This window comes from Rutidosis leptorrhynchoides, chromosome 7 (genome assembly GCF_046630445.1).
Source record: "Rutidosis leptorrhynchoides isolate AG116_Rl617_1_P2 chromosome 7, CSIRO_AGI_Rlap_v1, whole genome shotgun sequence".
NCBI classification, from domain to species: domain Eukaryota; kingdom Viridiplantae; phylum Streptophyta; class Magnoliopsida; order Asterales; family Asteraceae; genus Rutidosis; species Rutidosis leptorrhynchoides.
In genome coordinates this window covers 112,862,801-112,880,394 of record NC_092339.1, presented here as the reverse complement: position 1 = coordinate 112,880,394, position 17,594 = coordinate 112,862,801, and positions in this window count along the sequence as shown.

Sequence of the window (17,594 nt, the reverse complement as noted above, 5' to 3'; positions counted from 1 at the left end):
TCTCATGATGAAGTCAGCGGACCCCGAAGGTCATGCTTCATCAATCACATACGCACTTTTGGCCTCAAACAACGAGTAGTGCAACATCGCGCTCTGCTACACTATAGTGAACCCTACCGGATACCACTAACCATCCACACAATCGAGCAAGAACCACCTATATCAAACATAGGAACAAAACAATAATTCTCTAAAAGAGAATCCGACACACACATCCCTTAACCGAGGGATTTCACCTTACTCGCCAAACACGTCCATTATCTCTCAACGAGATTTACCCCATTACCACCTCAGTAATAATTTCCAAATCCAAAATCATAAGTACAATTTAACCAAAATTGTACTCTACCATAAATCGACCAAAACTAGGTCCCGACACGAACTCTGGATCTATCTAACGCATCATCCAAAATCTCACACTAAAACTTCCTCGTGCGAGAGTGTAACTCCCCCACTTGGAACTACGTTCCATAACCGCATTTTGTACAACCGTACCTTGCTACCAAAGGTAGGCTTTACCAACAATTGGGTTCACACGACCCATCACTACATCTTGCTCCAATCCTGAGCACACGAAGGATTTCAACCAATCCTTAAACACTTCGAACGAAAAGTGTACCGCAAATTACACAACTCTACTCTCGTAATCATCCAATTGCTTTAGTTTGTCAAATTTCACCTAGTCACTCATGTACCTAAGGGTTTCGCTTCGGTACCCTAAGTACAATGTAACCACAACACAATCAGAGTTGAACACCACGCTAGTAGGTATGAGAGAGGCACCTAATGTAGCGTCATGTAGACTCCATTACCAACATACATCAAGGTCCAAAACACTCGATGTCAAGGGTTCCAACCACCCGACGAACCTCTCGGTTCATCAACTTTAGCACGAGAGCGAACACGCTCTAACATCCGAACACCTAAGCCCACCCACATGGCTTGGTAGAAACATTTCCCAATACTAAGGAATGCTTGGTTGCACCAAGTCTTACGCCCTTCGCCCAACAATCAAAACGTCACCATAGGGTACTTCCATTAGGAACGTCACCCATGACGATAACATGCACAACACGATGCATTTAACATACTCCAACTCAAACGGCACATAGCAAATAATCGAAGGACATATTTATTCAAACAAAACATACCTTAACGTCTCCTTGCCGCCCCCGTCCCCGCTAACTCGGGACATTCGGACTTACGATGTCCTTCTTCTTGGCAATTGAAACATACTGTGTCATCACCCTTTGGCACCGGACATTCCCAAGACTTGTGACCCCTCACGCCATAATTGTAACACCTAGACGCATTAGAATCCGATATACCCGTCCGTGTACCACCCGTGCTCACACTCGGACCCTTAGTCCTCTAACTTGGAGCACCAAAAGAAACAACCCTTCTCTCACTTGAAGGTTCACCAACCTTCGATCGCGAATACGACTCGAAACCTCTAGCCGCGGTGAATAACTCCGCAAACGATTTCACCTGAACTCTGCTAATCTTACTCTTCAAGTCATCATTCAAGGTTCGATAGAAATCTTGCATCAACAAATGATCATTCCCCAAATACTCCGGGCAAAAACGAGCCTTCGCCATAAAGGTCGTCTTGAGAGTATTCAAGTCCATAGAACCTTGTTGCAAATTTCGCAACTCATTACACATTTCCGACAAATCGGCTGAAGTTCGGAACTCCTCGAAGAATTCCTTCTTAAACTCGTCCCACGATAACACCATAAACGTTTCACCACCGACAAGGTCAATCTTACCATCCAACCAATCCTTCGCCCTACCCTGCAACAAACTAATAGCGAGTCTCTTCTTCTTCTCAGGAGGGCATTCAGTAGTGCGAAAACACCCTTCGACAGCCGAGATCCAAGTTGTGCTCACTAAAGGATCCGGTTTCCCGTCATACATCAGGGGTTTAGTCCTCATGAAGCTCTTAAGACAACGCTCCATTTTACCAATACTCCGAGATTCGGAATACTTCCTATCCATTTCTTCCCAAAACGCACTCATTTGCTCCGCAACGGCGGCCGCAACTCTAGCGTTAAACTCCGCGTCGTTCGTCTCGATCCTGTTTCCCGTCGCCATTCCAAGGAATGCAAAAGCGATTAGATCACGAACGTATAAAGCACACACATAACGCCGCCCCATCTTGCTAAACACTCGTCGTACATCACTTGCTAGACACGATTTGCACCCGTAATAAGGTTTGCAAGTCCTTATTACGCATACACGCCGTATCAGCTCGTTAGTACAACGACCGCCTCGCTCGATGATATATGCAAACGCAAACATAAACAAAACACAACGCAATCACATATTAATAATATCCACATATTAATATAAACGTTAGTCCTCCAACAAACAAGGCACTAACTATAACCCATTCTGACCCGTAATCCTACAAGTCCCGCAACAAATTAAGCACACACAAAAGTCTAAGTCTAGGCACCTATCTCAAGTCACCTAAATCCCTTAGACCATGCTCTGATACCACTTGTAACAACCCAACCCATATGCAATCGAAATATGCAAATAAAAAAAATTTTGTATAGCATAGTGGCGTGGCGCGCCACTGACCTGCGTGGCGCGCCAAATCGGCCTATCCAACTTTTCCTTTTTTGCGAAAAATATCTCTTGCTTCCCGACACTTTTAGACCAAACGCTTTTCACAACATTTTATATTAGTTAAAACTAACACGTTCCAATAATAAAATGAGTTTTACGAGACCGGGCCCACATCGGCCGTTTTACGACTTTCGTACAAAATACAAGTTTTCAACCACATGATTTTTAACACAAAATAAAGCCGAGCATGGCGATTGGGGATACGCTACCCAATCCTAATCAAATCCAAAAGCATGCCTTCTAAAGCAACTACGCGAGTCCACTAGTTCCCACGCTTACCCGAGCCGCCGCATCCATGCAATCTATAAAAATGTCAACAACGAGAGGGTAAGCTAACGCTTAGTGAGTGAGAATATACTACATACATATATATGCATAAAATGGACACGCCACATAATTAAATAAATACCACATACCGAAGCATCCAAGCATAAAGGCAAGCTAATCTAAGCATACCGTACGATCACTAAGCAACAAGCTAACAACATCAACAATGAGTAAGTTCACCAACGACAATGTGAACAAATGCCAATAAGCTACACCCAGAGGGTTAGCTACATCACGACAATACAACATTATACGTATACAATATTTAACATGCTAAACAATGAAAAACACAATATGGTTAACCATAACGCTATGGTGCTACCGGCTCGTGGTTCACACCATACGTATTTAAGTCATACTCTTTTATAGTGCTACCGGCTCGTGGTTCACACTTCGACGCTACCGGCTCGTGGTTCAAGCCTCGTTTTATAGTGCTACCGGCTCGTGGTTCACACTCGATGCTACCGGCTCGTGGTTCACATCTATTTTTATAGTGCTACCGGCTCGTGGTTCACACTCGATGCTACCGGCTCGTGGTTTACATCTATTTTTATAGTGCTACCAGCTCGTAGTTCACACTCGATGCTACCGGCTCGTGGTTCACATCTTATACTCGTCACATACATGTCATGGTACCACCGGTACGTGGTTCATACCATAACATTCACAAACAAATACGCCATAAACATGAACTCATAATTATTCCACTCACAATATTAACCCTTCGCCATTGGGGTTATATAATCCACATCAGACGCCCATGTGATAACGTACACACAAAGTGTGCACCTCATCAAATGTGGTCAACCAAAATGCACAACCGTGCCAATTGGACCTATACACAAGTCCATCAATCCACCTATATGTGAAGTGAGCTCTATGACCGAGAACCACTTCACCCGACCCGCACCCATCCTACACATACATATGCATATAGGATATTAACACTCACCTTGAAGTCTTGATGGATGCCAAACCAAAATCTTAAATCGCCGATGGAATGTACCTATTCCATTTATCACATAACAAGTAACACAATTAGGGTTGACTTACAAACCAACCCAATTGACACTTAGTGCAATTTCGACCCAAATGCACTTCCAAGTATAAATCGCACCCAAATTAACCAATAATCACTAACACAAGTGAGAATGGTCCTAACACGCCAATTAAACCCAATCATAGGTGTTAAACACCTTTCTTGCCCATAATGACACTTAAACCCTAATTTTGACCCAAAGGAGTCAACATCGCTCCATTAGCGAGTTTTGACACCAAAATATATTTAACTCGATTTTATACTTCAACTTAATCCATTTTAAGTTTATAAACCTTATTAAATCGACAATTGGATCATAATCATCACCAAACCCTAATTTTGACTCTAGTCAAAATTAGTCAACCCAAATTCACCTAAAGTGGTTCCAACACTTCCATAATCACTAAACCTAGTGATTAAACTCAAGATTAAAGCCTAATCAAGGCCAAATCGTCAACCAACCCAAAACCCGCCAAGTGACAAGAATAACTAGTCACCATAAACCCATTTCATCATCTAAGAGGGTTTCACTACAAATCAAACTCAAACCCTAACTTGAATATCAAATCTAACAAATGTAATTCGGAGTTTGAACTTACCAATACCACCAAAATAATGCCGTTGACGAGTAGAACAACTTTAAAACCCGAGCTTTGGTGAGAATCCAACTCCTTCTTCTCCAATTCAAGCTCTCTCACTCTAGAACTCTTCCTCTCTCTCTAGATATGGATGAGAGTGTTTGTGTGGGTGAGAAATAAGCTCCAATGGAGTTCTAGATCAGTTTTGGTGACCCTAAACCGACCCTAAATGAAAAGACCAAAGTACCCCTCATTTAAACCTTTTAAAAAAGCTGAAAATTGCATCAAACGAGATCGGATCGCTGCTCCATAAGGTGGAGCGCCGCTCCAACCTTCAGGTCAGTTTTCAGTAACTTGTTTTGGCCATAACTTTTTGACCGTAGCTCCGTTTTCGATGAATCAAATATCGTTGGAAACGTAATAAGATTTTATTTAAACTGGTAAGGCTTTTAAACATCAACACAAACTTTATTTGGGGTTAAAAAGATACGTACACACCTTGTCACTTCAAACAACGTCCAGTTTCCTTCGACGTTCGAGCAAGCAACACGTACGTGCTTCGTACACTTCATACACGCATCGTATACCATAAATACATTATGTAAAATAAATATTTGGGTCTTACAGAATTGTTGTGCCAATTCTGCAATGTTCATCCCTGAAGATTCCCTGAACTGAATCTCTTCTGAACGTGCGATCAGTCCTGTGAGTGATGAGGTGCTCGTGTGAATCATAGGCCCTGTACACCAACCCTGCCCTTCTTACAGATCTCTTCCCCAATTCGAGTTCATACCCATTCCACCTATACCTTGTGTAACATCCTCAGCCATATACTGACTCGCAGCTTGGTCCCACGCACTTGTCTGAGCATCAGCGAATGTATCTCTGTGGGTGCTGACGCGGGTTGTACCAAAGATGCTGTTGACCAGATCCTCGGCCTCTGTGTTCTGTTCCCTTGGAGGAGATGGAATGACCGTGCACTGTTGGTAATGATGCTGAGGCGGAGGAGGTGGTGGTGTATACTAATGGCTAGGCCATGCACCTCTAGGGTCTCTGTGGGCGAACATTACCGAATACTCATGAGGATACGAGGGAACGTTAAGCTTCCTGCCCACGTAGTGCGTGAAATGATCTAGGTTCTGAAATATAGCAGCTTTAGCGAACCATCTCTCCCGTCCGGGCAAATCCCCCATATAGTAATGGTACGGCTTAAATCGAGGTCAATCTCCCTGATCTACTAACGAGTGTCTGTGGGTGTCAGTGGGCCTACCCAGCATGGTGGGATCATCCTCATCCCGTGGTTCCTGTGAACCTCGCCGTCTCCTACCATCCCTAGTCCTTGTATCAGGCCTAAATCCCCTAACTCTCACCTCATGCACTGTTCGATCTTCCGAGTTTGGGATTGCCGGATTAGCGGCAACTATTAACTGCTCATCCTCTATCCGAATGTATTGCTAGGTGTGCAGTAGTTTATACCCGATCTCTTCTAACTCAGTTGTCCTTATATAACCAAATCTTTCAACACTACCCAAAACATGCATCCGGCGAAGGAGTTTGGTGACAACAGCTCCCAAAACTGGCATAACTGTTCTCGGAGAATTCCTTTCATTAGTAAATGCTTGAGCTAGAAGATGTACGACTTGCATATTTTGGTTATGAATCATGGCGTGCATTAGGCGCATATCATTAACGGTAACAGCACCACCATGTTGGGTTTTTGGGTGAAGAGTTTTGGCGATGAGGTGGTGGAGAATGCGATGAACAGGGTTAGTGAAATTTGAGGCCTTTTTACTTGACCTCCAGGCTTCATTATCAGAGGTGTAGGCTTACCAGAAAGCTTGATGATCGATTTGGTTCAGGGTGGTGTATCCTCTCTTAAACACTGATCGGTTAACGTGAGATCTCTTGTACAGTTCTAGGTGGATTGCGAACTGTGCGAGAGTCAGGTGATGCATTTTGTTCTGGTGAAGGAAAAGGATGCATCGATGACTGTTATATTCTTCCTGGTCAACGTTTGCTTCGAATCTTCATGTTGCCATAAACTCTGCATACGGTTCCTGATACACCCGTTCATTGATTTCAAACAGCTTTTGCCATGCGCTGTTTGTTTTTCCGTGTGCCGTAAAACTCAAAATCTGTCTCAGCTCATCGGTCTAACCACATTGTTCCATTATATCCCAGTTTATGTATTTGTTGGCACCCTTTTGTCTGTTTATCCAATTTCTCATGAACGGTTCATTATCCGCCGGGTTGTCTTGCCCGTGGATGGAATGGGGCAACTCTTACTCTTCTGGTAGATAATTAGCCATCTGCGAGAGTCAAATAATGTAGGTTATGTTCCTAAATAATAAGACTTGTAATAACACTTAGAAAAAAAAAATTCAAAATGAGGGCTTTAAAAATGGCATTTTCCATATCCCTGTTATAGTCAGTTATAGCCAAAATCGCCGCAAACAATATCTAAACTTACTATACTTTTTTCTAAGCAAAATTCAAAGCATACCCGTGATTGCAACAAATAATGCTAAAAATAATAATTATAGCGAGTTAGTCGTAATAAGCAACTTTGGTCAAAGTAAGATGATTTTTAAGCATACAATGATTCTAATGACCATTTTTAATTACCTTAAATATTTTTAAACATCAAACTTTGCCTATAACATCCTAAAGTCAAGGTTTAAGACCGTTTTTACCCAAAAATATTCATTTTGTTCAAAACGTACAAAATAAGAAAAGTCAAAGACTAGGCACAAATTTCATTTGCAAGTCAATGATATTTTCATTTAGGCTAATTTTCAAGTCATCCTAAGTTTTAAAAACGTTTTAACTATAGGAAAAACCCTAAGCCTAATTTAGTGTAGTTTTACCAAAACTTCAATTTTCAATCAACCAATCCTAAATTATTCCAAAACTAGTTTCTAAGCACACTAGATGAATCACTAAGCCTAAATGAGCTAGCAAAACATCACTTTTCCAAAAATTTCACCAATTCCTAGCCTAAAACCTAAACTAGCGAATCAAAAGCTAAAAATGCTTCAATCGAACCTAAAAACTAACACATATCAATAACATTATCTAACCAAGCATATAGGAATTCAAAATTGGGCATAAAACACAATTTTTTCCAAAAGTCAAAAATTTGACTCCGAGTAAAAATTTGATTTTTAACCGTGAAAGAGTACCTTTTATGCGAAATTGATGATGGAAATGTGTTTAGGAGGCATGAGAGATGCGGATTAGAGCTTTGAATCGTCAAAATTGGTCAAGATTTGATGGTGGTGGGATAGTGTGTGTTCGTTGGCCGAGAGGGACAAAGGGAAGGGAAGAAGAAAAAGAAAAGGGAGAGGAAAGAAGAAGAAGAGGAAAGAAAAAGAAGAAAAATGGGTTCGTGAGGTTCATGGGCTTATTTTCCCGACCCGACTCGCGAAATTTTTATATTTTTAAAATTTTCATTAGATTAATAAACGATAAATGAAATTTTCCTTCGTATATTAATTCGGTTATTTTTATTAATTAAACTAAAGACTAGAAGAAAAAGACAAATAGACAGAGTAAAATTTAAAATTCTTATTTTGCTAATAACACAAATTACACAGGTTCCATAACTATGTTTCAGAAATTACGCGGAAAGAAAGATAAATTTAAAGCTTCTTTGACCATCCAGAGTAAATCAGCGGAGTGTGCTGAAAATATTTCAAAATCACTTAGCATTTTACACTCACGCTTTTGTAAATCTCCGATTTCTTCCATAAGTTTAACCAAAGCCTTTCTAACTTTTTTAATGTTTGAAATTCCATCCCTAGGTCCAGTATCTCGATAATTAAGTTCGAAAAGAAGTTTTGACACTGTGTCTTGAAATAAAAGATCTTCCGCGCAGTCAGGATCACCGATAGTAAATTTAAAGTTTTCAGATATTTTTCGAAAGATCTTTCTTTGCGGAGTTGTAAATGGAAATTTTGACATAGTGAGGATTTGTACGAGTTCAAAATTTATTTCCTTTCTTTTTGCGAAGAATTTCTGATGTATTCTTTCCTCGGTTGAATCCGAAAAAACTTCAATTAATCGTTTGATGTGAAATGAGGCTGGTTCGAAGTAGAAGAAATCTCGATCTCCATATTTTGAAATAGGGTTAGGTTTTTTGCTTTCAATCCAAAATTTTAATTCAGAAATCATTGCGGCTACATAACAGTTGATATGAATTTGAGAAAATTCCTTATCACTGATGTGAGGAAGAAAACTGACGAATGACTCTAAATCGAATTTAAGGTTAATTTCTGCATCCCGATACTCGACGAAAATATCATCCCCACATTCTTTTAATAGTTTGTGAAGAGAACAAACTTGAGAACGCAGCTCTTTTAACAGATTTAGTTGAAATGTTGAGAACAGAAAGTCTGAGGAATAGAGGTGCCTAATGAATTCTCTATAGACGTCTAACATTCTGTTAGAATTTAACAGATTTCCAGTAAACAGAGCTTTTGTCTTATCAATATGTCGTTTTTCTTTTTGATTAAATTCAAACAAGTCTGGATAATTGAAAATAGTTGGGTATTCTTCCCGTATTTCATCTTCCATAATTAGGATTTCGTTTCATTTGAGCCTCCCTTTTTGATTGTGAAGAGGGTCGAATCCTGGTTCATTTGAGTAAAACTTATCCAAAAGCAATGAAATCTCTAAGTCGGATGAAATTATCCGGCTTCTTGGACTACAAGGATCAAGAATTAATTCTTGATGAGATTCATTAGGGTTCAGATTTGTTTTGGTTTTATAAAGAAAAACTTCTCCGGTTTCCGAAGTTGTGGGAGAGCAACTGCCTTTCGCACTTTCTTCGTAATCAGTTAAGTTTGAACTGGAATCTACAGAAATTAATACCATAATTAATATTTTGTTTTTATAGTTTAAAAAAAAGGGGTTTACTATAATGGTGACTTTAAATCCTATACTGACAAACTCCGTGTTTGTTAAGCATATGTGTTCCTTATCAATTTATCTTTGAAACAAGTGGCCAGACCGACAACGGAGAGGCAGGATCCTTTTAGTTCCAATATAATTAGAGACTGTGACGACCCGGAAATTTCTGACCAAATTTAAACTTAATCTTTATATGAACTCGACACGATAAGCAAAGTCTATAATGTTGAAGTCTCAAAAAAATTTTGAACTATGTTCATGTATGCAATTATCCTTCGACCGCTTCCGACGATTCACGAACAATTGTGTGTAAATGATTATTTATATATATATATATATATATATATATATATATATATATATATATATATATATATATATATATATATATATATATATATATATATATATATATATATATATAATGAAAGTGTATATATATATAATAATTTGAAGTAATAAAATACACATTAATCAATTAGAATTAAGAATGTAAATAATAAATAAAATAAGTAAGTTACTATTAATATGAATATATATAAATATACATATGATAGTATTATCTACATATATGTGTGATTGCTATCAATAATTATGATATTGACACTAAATATTTAATAAATGTGTCATGTAACCTATAATATAATTATTAAATATTAATAAATAAATTGTAATATTAAAATATTAAATGAAATTACAAGTTTAATTATAGTTATTATAATTTATTACATTCATTATTAATATTAGTATTATTAATATTATTAAAATTGTAATACTGAAAATTGATACATTTGATTTATTATGGTTAGTAATGTTAAAATCATCATTATTATAACTAGTAGAAAAGTTATAACGTTAGTTATTATGATAAATATTAGTTTTGTTATACATTATTATTATTAGTAGTCTATTATTGTTATTATTAGTATTTATATTTTAGTAATATCATTAACAATGTTATTATTAATATTACTATAAACATTATCATTAATACTTGTTATTATCTGTATAATTATTATTTATTTGTTATTCTTATTAATAAATTATTATTAATATAATTAGTATTATTATTAAATTATTAAATTATTAATTAAAATTAATAGAATTATTGATATTGTTATCATTATTATAAATTATATTATTATTATTATTATTTATACACTTGTTATTAGTATTAATATTATCATAATTACATATACAACTATTAATACAGATTAATATCAGATATATCTACAAATACGTGTACAATACAGTATATACCTATACAAATGCAGGTTAATATGTATTCTTCCACCTAAAGAGTCAAATTCTGTTTCACGTTATTTTCATACTGTGTGTGATTTTGTTTTATGTCTCTCAATTTGTTAACCATCAGGATCAATCGTACCATTTAGTTGAAATTGTGAACTGATTTTATTCTCTGATAAACCATATTCTGTCGAGTCCAATCATCTAGCAAACAAATTGAAATTGGGTCAGGTGAGCTGTAATTATATCGTTTATCCTCCATATAGTCTTCTGATAACATAATTCAAAGGAAAACATAGAAATTCAAAGTCAATTTTGGCTTAAACTTGTCGACTACCCTGTTCTTGGGTAATTTTCCAAAGAACTAGATTTCTTAACAAATTGTAAAAACTAGAAATGCTGTTACGTTAGAAATCTTCCACTTAAGCTATCTGGAAAATCTCAGGTCTCAATTCTTACTATCGAATTAGAATTTTTGAGTCAAAATTTCGAGATAAAAAAGTCAAACAGGTGTTCTTCAATCAAATTGATGTTTTAGAGATCGATTTTGGTACAATTGATGATCTAAAAAGTTTATAAGGATGATTTAAAACCTTTTTCATTTTGGAATTATAGTCTATAACAGTCTCTAACCTTCAAATTGATTTCTAGTTCTCTATCGTGTTTTTTTTTTCAAAACCTGTTACAGTTTAATTTAGTGTAATTGTTTAAATTGAATTAATCAGGCTTTCGGAGTTGTTTTTTGTTTCAAGTTAACATCTTAATCAAACTCTTATTCTGCTGATATGATCGTTAAACGTTTTATGTTCAATCGAGTTCATAAAGAGAATGATAATAAATAATACGGGGTAAATATTAAAGTTTTCTGTAATAATTCGGAAAAAGGGCAACAGCCCAACTGATTTCTTGTGATGACGGTTATACTGGAGGTCTAGGGTTCGAGCCCGGTCGTGGGCATTTCTTTTTAGAACGATTTTGTTAAAGGGTATACTTTCTTTTCCTTTCTAATTATTGTTATTATTATTATTTGTTATTATTATTGTTATGTTAATTGATATAATTACTATTATAAATTCAAATTATCATTATTAATAGAGTTAATATCATTATATAATTATTAATATCATTGTTATTAGTATTATTATGAATATTATTATAATTAGTAATGTGATTAATAAGACTATTATTATTATTATCATTCTAGTTATTATTATGTAATATTAGTAAGTATTAATAGTATTATTATCATCATTGATATAAGCGTGATTATTATGAATATGATTATTATGAATATTGTTATTACGAAAATAACGCAAAATATTATTATTATCATTAATATTAGTATTAGTATCAAATTATTATTATTATTATTATTATTATTATTATTATTATTATTATTATTATTATTATTATTATTATTATTATTATTATTATTATTATTATTATGATTATTATTATTAATAACATATGTATTATTTAATGAACTACTACTAAAACTATTATCTTTAGTAACAAAATGGTTATTTTTATAGTTATTATTAATATCAGTATTATTATCGTTATCTTTAATATTAGAGGTAATCACTATTATTAACATTATAAGTATCATTATTATAATTTCATTAAAAACTAAGTAGTATCATTATCATTAATATTATAAATATTATTAAACTTGTCATATTATATAAAATTTGCATTATTATTATTATTATTAAATCTAATAGTATTATTACCCATATCTTAATATTTTCATTAAATTAACTAACAAATGATATTCATATAACAATTAACAATATATTTAATACACAAAGGTAAACTATAATAATATCTTATTTATTGAAATAAATAAAATAAATATAATGAAACATATAAGTTATGGATATTAAAACTTATATTACTAATAATATACATAGTTGTTCAATTACAAGTATATGTATTAATATATATATGAATGATATAGGTTCGTGAATCCGAGGCAAACCCTGCATTGTTCAGTTGTTCAATGTCGTCATATGTATTTTTACTACGAAATACAGTATTGTGAGTTCATTTGATTCCCTTTTACTCTTTACATTTTTTGGACTGAGAATACATGCGCTGTTTTTATAACTGTTTATTAAATGCTTTTGAGATATATTTTTGAACTGAGAATACATGAACTGCTTTTATAAATGATTGACAAAATAGACACAAATATTCAAAACTACATTCTATGATAGAATTATTTGGATTCAGAGGTTCGATTTAGTAGTTAACGTAGAGATGATTTTGTATTGCGTACGCATTAGCTCCCGTTTTAACTACCATCAGCGGGATGATTTTGCATTGCACGCACTAGTCCCCGATGTATTGTATTGTATTATAGTCTACTTTGTAGTTGGTAACGGAGGGATGATTTTGCATTGTGTACGCATTAGCCCCCATTTCAGCTACCCTCGGAGGGATGATTTTGTATTGCGTACGCATTAGCCCCCGTTGTAAGAATTATATTTTATTAACTACCACGATGAGATGATTTTGTCATTGCACTACGCATTAGCTACTGTTGGTGAGTTGTTTGAAAGGTTCTGGTGTTCTTCATATGAATGATTTTACAGCAGGAATAGACCTGCACATATTGTTTTCTAATTATGAGTATCTTGAAGTCTATTATATTATTAAAAATGATTGATTATGAAAAACTAATGAACTCGCCAGCCTTTTGGTTGACACTTGAAAGCATGTTTATTCTCAGGTATTAAAGAAATCTTCCGCTGTGCATTAGCTCATTTTAAGGATATTACTTGGAGTCATTCATGACATATTTCAAAAGACGTTTCATTCGAGTCGTTGAGTTCATCAAGATTATTACTAAGTCAATTATAGTTTGATATATTATGAAATGGTATGCATGCCTGTCAACTTTCGATGTAATGAAAGTTTGTCTTTTAAAAAAAAATGCAATGTTTGTAAAATGTATCATTTAGAGGTCAAATACCTCGCGATGTAATCATATGTTATTGTATTTGTCCTTATGGATTAGGACGGGTCTTTACAGAGACTGTTCGGAAAATCTAATAACCAAGTCCGTGTATAATTGTCTTTCTTAGACACCACTCAAGAATCTCAGATATCTTGACAGAATTAACGGTTACCTTAACAAACAGAAAATAAGTCCCCGGCAGCGGCGCCAAAAAATTTACTACTTCTTATGATATGGCCAAAACGGACGGTTTTATTTGTGCGGTGTCGTTAGGTCGCAACACGTCAGAGTCAGCTACCAAAAGAGAGTAAGGGTTTTATTATTTATATTTAGCTGGGGTCTCCTAGCTACAACTCACCTACTTGTCTTCCTTTTAACGAGTAAGTGGTAAGTATAACTCAGGTTCGTATTTTTGTATGTTTGCTCAGTAACGTGGGACAAAAGTGACTAAATAGTTAACCCTAGTTGATAAGTAGTGATAGATTGAGATTAACTACTTATAATATAACTATAAAGATAGAGATAAATAGGTATGGAGAATAGAATCCTGATGGGGAATTATCACAAGAGTTAACTTCCTGAATAAACACTAAACCTCAATCAACTGGGCTATGAACCTAATTGATTTGTCACTAAGAATTTAGGTCTTGAAGATTCTGGCTAAGACAAATATATCTACTCCCAACGTTAACCTTAGAGGGTTTAAACGACCTTGTGGATAGAATCATAGGTACAAGAACAAAGTGGTATATCCCTAAAGGAAAGTCTCAGCTTTTCTTAATCCTATTTGGTTTAATTAAAGTAATATTGCACCACTTAATACTAAGTTATGCCTTAACATTAACAGATGTGCAATCTTAGAATATTCTAAGGTACTGCTAATTAGATTAGAAGTCTCTCCTTTGCGATCACTTACTCAACCCCGGATCATCTTACAACATCTCAAGAACGTTGCTTCTGACGCGAATCATGCTTCTGAGCAGGCCAGTGTTCACTGAACTTCTATATTGCCTACTCTAATCACAACCTAAATGGGCAGCTCTTCTTTGACGAATAAATAGTTATTCATAGGTACTATATCCCTATTGTGACGTTAAGCACACATAACTACTTACCTTGTATCCTAGGGTTGATCAGGTCCTAATACTAGGTTACAGCCACGTGAATAAGCGGAAAGGTGATCCATAAATGAAACTTCTAAATCGTCAAGGTTTCAGCATAATAAAAGCATAAGTTTCAGATAAGGTATTCAACATGTAATAAACATTTTCAACGGATAGATAAGCATGCAAGATGAAAGCAACTTAAAGTAACAAGATAACTTTATTAAATTAAGGAAAGCGTTTACTGTTTACAGACGAGATCTGAACCATTACAAGTGCTGACATCCTCTAGACCGCTCCTATTACAATCTTCAGTGTTCGCCTCCGGGTACTCAATAAAAGACAATCACTGTTTTTTTTAACGGCAATAAAAGACGATCACTATATGTTACCTTTATCGATATCCGCCATGTATTACAATACTCACATGTGAATGTTGTTTATTAATGAAGTAAAAGGCACATTTGTTGCTTAACTAAAGCTATGTTTTCATTAAAAATAAAACCAACCAAAACCTTGGTAAAGTGTCTTTTAAAAGTCAAATTGTCAAGACTACGATTTCTACAACTTGCATAGAAAGTAGCAAAACATATCCAAAGCTTATCAATACTATCTATATATATCAAACCATCATGAGAAGGTTCAAAGTTATGCCTAAAAAACCATTGATCATCATATAACACACTTTGACAATCAACAGTCAAACATAACCTATTAACATGCATCAATTCAGCTATCAACATATAAAACCACATTAAGTTATTTATGTATCATTGTTGAAGCTATCATTTTGCATCAATTCACCTTCATACATAGCATCCTCCTTCATCATAGTAGCAGTAGCATCACACTCTAGACTCCACATCTTCATCTTCACTATGCAGGTTGAAGTTTATATATTTTCTCTAATCAACCAGTATGTGGTCTTTTCAGAGTTGGAAATATCATCAGCAAGCTGGACCTTTTATCATCGATCTTGTGTCAGGTATCAATGGGTTTTTAGATCTAGACTCTACACCATACAAATTATTTGTCATAAATTTAGTTGAACTGTCAATGTTTTTGTTATTATAAACGGTACTCCTATCATGATATCAAAAAAATAAAAAACTTGAAATAATTTGATCCATTAAACATATATAATGCTAATAATAACCAAACAATTTTAAACAATCACTATGTTTATCCAGACATAAAAGATCAACTAATAGGCGACCGCATATGTAGGGAGCCAAACATAGATAATAAAAAAAAACCTACTAAACAATAGCAAAGACGAAAGAAGAAAACATATAGAAATACAGACGCATATTCATACCTCCACGATATAACAATTGGTAGCATAAAAATAGAAAACCCATCTTTTTCCAACATTAAATGTTAAATAGACTCTATAAAAATGCAAATTAAAAAAATGTTGCCTTTTATTTGACTTAAGAGTACCTACAAACAAAAACTTGTGCCAACTTTACAGATGTAGAACCTTAAACTGCAAACACAACCACATATATTAGCCAAAAAATTAATTCCAAAGATATGAAATATAAATCTTTAACCGCTTTACCTCTCAAAAAAGCTCATCTAATAAAAATCATATAATCCGAAAAAATATATCTAACCTAATTGGAACTAACCAAAATCAGTTAATACAACCAACTTGTTCCAACTTCCAACTAAAATTGGGGTTAGCCGCGGGTTGTTGTGTCTTGAAATGAAACTACTCATATATTAGTAGTGGTATGTAAGCTTTTTTGTGTATAGGAATGTGTAAGTAACTAGGGGGTGAATAGTTACTTAATACGATTTTTGAAACTTTTTCGATGATCAATACGATATGAACAATGATTGATCACGTTAGTCAACTCAAACTAACGTTTGGTGTGTTTATGTTTGTAATGATGCGAAAAATAAAGTAAAGAACATAAACACAAAAATTTATAGTGGTTCGGGTGGATGTTAACTAATCCACCTTACAAGCCTTGTACTTCTCCTTAGACATAAACACAAGGATTTATAGCACTTTTCTCCAAATACGGTGGAGATCCGATTTACAAGCCTTGTACTTCTCCTTAGACAACAAACCTAATCCCTCTATCGCTTTGAAGGATTACCTCCAACTTAGATCAACTTGTCTTCAACTTGGACAAGTATTAATCTCCAATGAGATTAATCAACTCCCTAGTTTCCTTTAAGAAAGATGATAGCTAAGCTAACATATGCTTCTAATTACAAAGTACAAAGACTCTCCCTTTTTCAGTGGTGACAATCCTAAGACAATTCTAAGGATTAATACAACACTATGTAAACTCACAAAGATAGGAATTTGAAAGTAAGTTTACAATGTCCCCTTTTATAATCTATGAGATTATAAAACTTCTCTTGCTTTAATCATAAACATATGTAGAAGTATTATGTTCTTGTGATTCTCTGATGATTTTGAGCTGTAGCACGCTAGAGGTACAAGTCTTCAAAGTTCTCCAAGTCTTGCTATTTATATGGAGAGATAAAAGGTCAGCCGCCCTGTCTGTGGCTTGACTCATGGTCGATCGTGGGTCGATCGCACGTGCTCCAGTCCAAAATATATATCCGTTATATAGCCGTTTGAATCAGTTTTGGACATCACTCTTTGGACAGTTACTTCATTTAACACCTGCAAAAGATAACCAACATCCTATACAAGTACTATATGCATTAAATTTCCATTTACCTTGGATAGATTGCTTTGATAGTGACTTATTATGTCCAAAGTAGAAAGTCTAACATTCTTGGATACAAGACATGATAATCATTTG